We start from the raw sequence: 8,166 nt of genomic DNA on the forward strand, positions 1-8,166 counted from the left end.
TACTAAAATGTTGAATTATAATATAGTGTAAGGACCGTGACTCATTTGATCCACTTTGTTTGCTCAAAAGGGAATTTTGTATTGACTGTAAACAACTCACAGGGTGCCGCCCTGTTCGCGTGACGCCATATTAATCACGTCATCAACGTATTATGGACTTCCGCGTGAGTTTTAAATCTTGGACTCGAGCCATTTATGTGGAGACCACAATATCAGAGACTTGAGGGGGAACTATTTTAACCTCTAAACAACCACATAAACACCCAGACTACCGTAATTTCCTGGATCGTTTTCCTCAGGAAGTGGTTTATGAAGAGCAGGAGCAGATCTTCATCATCTCTGGACTCCATCAGGTTACAAGGTGAGATTTTCTGCATCTTTAACATTTTGGGGTTCATCTTTGTCCTTCTCTTGAGAGCTAAAGCTGTTCAACTGTTTACCAAAACACCCGGTTGTTGATGACATAATGTGCAAAGGTTTTTTTTTTGTTTTTTTTTTTTTACGTCTACTGAATTGGGATGAATAAACTTTTAATTGTGGAGTTTGCACTCTTTCTTGTTTTGGGCGGTGCGACATTCTTAGTTTATCCATTGGGGCAATTTACGGAAGAATGAATGTAGGCCTATAGATGATATTATATTACAACGTAACATTTGTTAACTGGACTGCAAATCACACTCATCTGCCAGCAGAAAATCTTTTTTTTTAACCAGCTAGCGTCGCCAAATAGCTACTCATTTTATCTACGGGGGCCTATAGGCTTGCTTACCCTGTCAGATCCAGGGAAATGCATAACTTTTTTAAATTATACAATTTTCTAATGTTTAACAATTCTTCAATAATTATTTTAAATGTGATTCATTTTGTCATGCATTAGAACTATATACTAATATTAATAAGAATATGCTAATTCGTCTCTTCAGTTACGTCACACCAGCAGTGATGTTATGTTCTTCTTCGCACCAATATCCGTATTCCAACTTGCACCCTTTTTATGTTATTACAAAAATGGCTAAAGCGCTGTCTATGACACATTGATTTAATTAAGAAACCCATCCAGACAAAGATGACAGGATTCTGTAACAACTTGACAGTTTTTTCTCTTTTGAAAGAGAACTAACATAATCATTAACATCTTAAACTCGAAACCCATCTGACTCCGTTTAGAACAGACATGAGCAATACAAGGTAAACTATGGTTTGGATTTGAGTCTGGCCCGCCGTCGCGGCATTGGTTATATTTGCATGTAATATAGGCTATTTGTGAACAAGGGGTTTTCTGAAATGTCCATAAGCCACATGTACTGTATTAGCAATGGCAGGTCGCGTCGATACAGGACTTGTATGAAGGTGTTGACATCTTTGCAGCCATTTTCAGTGATGTCTCTCTTTCTCATTTCACTGTCACACTTCTGCTCACTCATATCAGGACCGAAATGCAGAATGAGTAATTTTTTATGAGTTTTATGAACTCCATGACCTGGTGAACAATACATACATCAAAACACCTTTACTGACATTTGACTTATAAAGTAGTTTGGTTGTGATCAAGAAAATACTGTTGAGACCCTTCCTTTGTTTTTACTTGGACAAATCTTAGTTACTTTAACCCAGCTGTGCACTGTTTCGTACACACACGGTTCCGGTTCCTTTAGTTTTTCTGTATTTGTGTAAAAAAAAAAAAAAAAAAAAAAAAATTGTATATCTTGTAAAGTTCTTAAGCCCTTACCTTGTTGTTGTGGGTAAATTAATATTTTCTTGTCTTCTTTTGCCATTAGGCTTTACGGTAATCAACATTACGGTAATGAACAAACCTTAGAAAATACTGCTGAAACTTGCTCCAAACACCAGTTTAGACTCCACTGTTGTCTGTCAGTATTGCTGGAGTTTTTATTTCAAACCTAATGTGACCTTTAAACACTGATCTTGATTGATGGGAATTTCTTCATCATTATTTGTTATTAACTTGTGATTTCTATTCCTGATATAGTTGTTATCAGGACTCGGGTTGGATCTCTCTCTCCTGAATTGCTTTGTTTTTGTTTTCATGTTTTCATGCATTGGCCCCTCACACTTCATCGCTCTGTGCAGCCGGCACTTCAGTGCTTAAAGGTGAAGCATGTAGTTTCTGCGGCACTAGTGGCACCATTATTCAAAAATAATGCAACCTTGCAAACCTTGCCCTTCCGCACGTCCCAGCTAAAGCCCAAAGTATACTTCGGTTGTCCGTGTGACATAATTTTGTCATCAGGAGGGTCCAGACACACCGCACTCATACAACAGCGCATGTGCGAGTGACTTGACCGCTTGAAAACGAAATCCACTTGTTAATGTGCATGTGCCGAACTGGTCTTTCTGCGCTCACGGCCAAAGGAGTAGAGTTTGAAAGGCTTTAGGGGTCAGGTTACAAAGCCTGCCTTATATTTGCTTTCAATCATTTGCTGATAATGTTCATGTTTAATTATTCATTTATTTGATGTATGCTGTAGTGTCACTATCTTTAATTATCACTATTATTATCCCTATTATTATGTATACTTATGTTTATGTCACTATTTCTATTTTTATAGAAAACCACAAGCACTCATAAACACCCCCATCTATAGCATCTGATACTTCTGAAAATCAATCAGTTGAAAATGAGTGCTGACCATAAATGTGTTTTTTTCCCAGAAAACAAGCGAGTCTTCATTCCGTATCTATCCGGACAGCCTTTGGTGGATCAGCACCCGGAGCCGGCAGCTTGTCTCTGGTGAAGAGCTACTATAAGAGCCAACAATCTTTTCTTAGCTTTTCATCAGGAATCATTTCATTAATTAAAGCGCTGTTGTTTTGATATCCATATTGATCAATGATCCAGCACTGATGCTTGGTGGTTATAGTGTGTTTGACAATATAATGTTACTGTACGATTTCCACACACATTTATATACATTATTAGAACATTATTAGAACTAACCTCATGAATGACAATATAATGCAATCTGAGTCATTTTGTGTCATATCTAAAATACTGTCAGATTCTCAGACTCCTCACATCTGCTAAACTTTTCTTTAGCAACAAAGGAAAAGACTGTTTTAAAGTCAAGTAGGTTTTTGGAAGATCTTTTGTATGTTCGTGTGAAAAACAAATTGTATGTAATCACAACAGCTGTGAATTTGTTTGTCATGAAATGATGTATGAGTTTATTATTATCATAAATAATATGTACTGAACTCTCACTGAATCATTTAAGACCTTCACTTTTAAGATTTCAGGCTCCTGATATAAGGATTGATTAAAAGTGTGTGTGGCTTCAAGATAGCAAACGTACATCTGTGTTACACTGTTTATCTCTTTTATATTGCTTTTTATATTTGCTCATTTCATTTTATATGATTTTATATTTTTCCATTACTTTCAAATCTTATGTTGTTGTGCGCTGCATAATCTTCACAATTGACTTAGGGATAAGAGAATGGGAATGGGAAACGTATGCTTTCACTGTGACATAATAATACTTGTTGCATTTGGTCAGTCTTTTTTTATTCATAAATTTGTTGAACATTAACAAAGTTTTTGGTCAAAGTCTGTATATGTATATAAGGCAAGTTTGAGTTTGACATTTAATTTTTGTATATAAATACTATAAATACGTTACAGACCCTTTTTTTCTGAAACAATGAAATTAACTTAAAATGATTCATGTGTTCATGTGATTAATGCCAATAAAAACAATGCTTGATTTCCCAATAATGACTGGAATCTGACAGTTTGTCTTGAAATTTGTAATCAGAAATAAGTCAAGTGACTGATACTAATCAACTGTAATTTTAGTAGCAAAATTATTATGATTTTTATTATTGGATGGTGGCACTAATATTGGAATGTTAAATTCCCGGTTAGGACACTAGATGGCACACTAGAAGTATACCATGCATAGTGCTACTATTTATGAATGAGTTACCAGTCAGTCACAAAAGCGCTGTGTGATACTGTTCCCAATCTAAGGGGAAAAAACACACACTCTGAATATGGGATATATTAAATAATGATTTTAAAGTGAGAAAAATAACTATATTTACAGTGACTTTTTTGGGTGAAACTATGGTTACTACGGTAAATTGCTTTGTTGTTTATAAGTGCATAATTTTCTTTGTGGTGAACCTTTTTAATAATTCTAATATAAGCAATAGTAATAGTGAACTGTTGCCTAACCAAATTGAACATTACAAACATAGTTGATTCTGTAGGAATAATGACCCATCCCTCTAGTGGTCAATGCTGATATAGTTTCATTTCTGAGTGTGTTTACTACTTCTGCAGCTCATGTAGGAAGAGCAGAGGTAGTAGATGATACTAACACTTATAACGTTACTGATATAGGCTATGCTAGCATACATGTTTCAAGAGTACGATTATCAACGGGACATAGTGTAGTGTAAGAACTGTAACTCGTTTTATCCACTTTATTTGCTTAAAAAGTTATGTTTTTATGGACTGTAAACAACTGTCCATAAAAGATTTGAGTAAATCCATTGGGGCAATTTACTTTTAGAATGAATGTTTAGATGATATTGCAACGTAATGTTTGTTTACTGGACATCTGCCAGCAGAAAATCTTTTTTATAACCAGTTAGCGTCACCAAATAGCTAATTATTTTATCTACGGGGGCCTATAGGCTACCCATGTCAGATCCGGGGAAATACATCTATTTTTTATTTAAATTATACAATTTTCTAACGTTTAACAATACTTATTTTAAATTGTCATGCATTAGAACTATATACTAATATTAATAAGAATATGCTAATTCGTCTCTTCAGTTACGTCACACCAGCAGTGATGTTATGTTCTTCTTTTCACCAATATCCGTATTCCAACTTGCACCCTTTTTATGTTATTACAAAAATGGCTAAACCGCTGTCTATGACACATTTAAGAAAGAAACGCATCCAGACAAAGATGACAGGATTCTGTAACAACTTGACAGTTTTGTCTTTTGAAAGAGAACCAACAGATAATCATCAACATCTTAAACTCGAAACCCACCTGACTCTGTTTAGAACAGACATGAGCAATACAAGGTAAACTATGGGTAGGATTTGAGTCTGGCCCGCCGTCGCGGCATTGGTTATATTTGCATGTAATAGGCTATTTGTGAACAAGGGGTTTTCTGAAATGTCCATAAGCCACATGTACTGTATTAGCAATGGCAGGTGTCGATACAGGACTCAGACATTGTAATTTCTCTTCCTGATATAGTTGTTATCAGGACTCGGGTTGGATCTCTCTCTCCAGAGGGTTGTTCCATAAAACAAGATTAGAATACAAGCCAGGCTTATTTAGTTAGTCAGACTTATTGTCGGTTGATTCTGTTTCATAAAGCAAACTTAAAACAGTTTGAACTCAGTTACTCGGACAACTTATGCTGGTCCAGGGCAGGCTAACTGTCAGGCTAAGCCTCAGCTGTTACACAGATCCTCTAACACTGACCAATAGGAACACAATGACTAACACTCTCTCATACCATTATTTGACCTTATTAACCATTATCAGTCCAAAAATAAATATACAGTAAAAAAAATAAAATAAAGCGCGGGGAGAGATAAGAATACCTGTTCATACTTAGATTTAAACTTTGATTCTATAGGATACTCCACATAAAAATGTGAACAAATCTGAGATTAATAGTTTTAATTTTGCATGTTTAAATAAATATTTACAATTATATTATTGTTTTTTTATTCTGTCTCCCAAAGTTGTGTGCATATTTTTAAAATAGCCTTTAAATTATAGGCTGACAGCTCAAGACGACATAAGAACTTGGAGTTACTGCTGCATGCTGGGAATGTTGCTTTACACTCAACTGGAAATCTTTTTGATACCGTCATACTTTATCATTTTTTTATATCACAACCATCATACGTTATCAAAGGTTATCATAAATGTTAAGCTTCAGATGCATTAACAGTAGTTGGTTTTTTTTCTAGCAATGCTTTAGAATGTTGGTCAAATTAAGTGAAAATAATGACTAACCATTAATCATAAAAATAGGCCTACATCTTATCAGTTTATTAATGTCATCATTCTTATGTAGTTTAAGAATGTAAAAAGTAAACACAAAAACACACTGGTATGGGTCTACTAAAAATGAAGGAAAGGTATAGTTATAAATTCATATTTGAAAAATAATATTATAGTAAATATTTTATTAGTCCATGTAGTAATTTTGTCCTTGATCCCATGTTTTTCTATTGTCTAACATTCTCATTTTTACAGATGAATATGAATAAAATATTTAATTTTAAGAGACTTTATCTTACTATAAAAGTAATTTCGAGTTAATGAATGAATGCTTTAAAAAAAAAAAAACTCAATCAATTTTACACAGAAATATGTTGAGGCAGATGTTTTTGTTTTTCAAATTTAAACAGTCTAGATAGTATTTAGGATAGGTAGATAACTTCATGTATATTATATCATAAACATGGTTTCTATGCTCTTCTTTAAATGATAATACTTTTTAATTATATGTCCATGATCCACCACACCCGAGAAACTTCTTTTCTGACCTGCAATTAACTATTGTACACAGCTCTGGCCAATTAATAATTGGTTCAGTACATACAGTTTGTGGAGCATTCAACATCCAATTGGCTATGGTGATGTTTTAAAAGAATTATGAGTCTCATCCACAATTCATAAAAATAAACCTACACATACTTGTTGAATTTGTCATTTTGGCTGTCAATATAGATATATAAATATAAAAAAAAATGTCCTTCTTAGAAGGGCACAGAACTTCACAATCAAAGGTGAGTTAAGTAACACTAAGTGATCTCTCTCATAGTATCTTCATGATCAAAACATACTATTAGATGAGGTCTTATACTATATTAGAGCTTTTTGCCCAGGGTAAAGCAAGGAAAACTACAACTTATTCTAAAAGCAACATAATGGATGGCACTCATCTCCTCAGGGAAGTGGAAAAACAAGTTCTTTATGACCCGCAGGATTTCCTGTATAAAGATTTAAATGCAAAAGAAAAAAGGCTTGATAGTCTGATGTATTTTGTCAATTATGTTTTAATTTAAAATGTTTGTGATTCTAACATAAGAAAAGTATGTTTAAATGTGTTGCCACTTGCTTGAGCATCTTAATATAATATACATGTACATCTATATAAGTAATGCATTGAATACGTTGTTTAAATTGAGTGTTTAAACGTGAATAAGTCTATGAAAGATGCATAACTGCACTGTGCACAAAGAGAATCCGCTGCTGACAAAACATTTTCAGGAAAAACTTTTGGATTTGAAATAAAAATAATGAATAAATGTTGTGTTTGTTGTATACAGCAGCAATATATCTATTGTGCACTGCAAACGTGGCATGTGAAAGTACAGTGAGCCTGTGATGCTCCTCCAGGCTACGTGCAAACGGAGTATGTGTGAACCGGGCGTGAGAGTGAAATCACGTGTGTCACGCCAAATGCGTGAAAGTTGACAACCCTGTGGAGGTGTTTATGGCCGTCGAGTGAACAGAGTGACTCTCCTTGAAAGGGACTTTGACTGCTCTAAGTGAAACCATTTACTCAGTGCTAGCGTTGTTAGCTTTTAAATAATGTATTTAGCAACGAGGGCATTATTCCTTGATAGTTCTTCAGCAATCATGTGTGTCCAGTATTTTCTGTTAGCTATTTAAAATCAGAACCAGCGATGCCTGATTCATGAATGAATTACTCATTTGAGTAGGTAGCCTACTTTATTTTCAGATCGGTCTTAGGCCTCATTCAAATGTGGAAATAAATCTGATGTGAATGTACGAACGATCACATGACTCTTTTTAATGGCGCAATGGCACATGAAGGCTCAACCCATTTAAGAGACCAATGTTATGCTGACCTTTAGATAAGATGGTGCAGAAAGCAAAAGCTTGTGTTATCATATCAAATGAAATCCCAAAGGGTCAAGGTTTGTCTGGTTAATATGGTCTGTTCGCCCCTGCTGTTAGATGTTGTAACTTCACCATTATGTGCACAAAAGGCAAAAGCACCTTTTACTGTTATTCATTCATTCATAGTATTATTATAGTTTAAAAGTCACAGATTTAAAACATTTTAAAAGAAACTTGTAATATAAAGTGAGTGATCAGTCACATGGTATTATGAGTCAAGTGTCAC

General features: G+C 34.5%; 1 protein-coding gene across 1 annotated transcript in view; it reads left to right on the plus strand.

The window, feature by feature from the left end:
- LOC307169929 (uncharacterized protein) overlaps positions 1 to 3,726 on the plus strand; it is a 251,796-nt gene extending 248,070 nt beyond the window's left edge. The window contains exon 9 of the mRNA XM_079890805.1: positions 2,571 to 3,726. The gene's annotated coding sequence lies outside the window, so the exon portion shown is untranslated. The remainder of the gene's footprint in view (positions 1 to 2,570) is intronic.
- Positions 3,727 to 8,166: the final 4,440 nt, after the last annotated feature.

Source organism: Squalius cephalus, assembly GCF_949319135.1.
Source record: "Squalius cephalus genome assembly, chromosome: 13".
Classification (NCBI taxonomy): Eukaryota; Metazoa; Chordata; class Actinopteri; order Cypriniformes; family Leuciscidae; genus Squalius; species Squalius cephalus.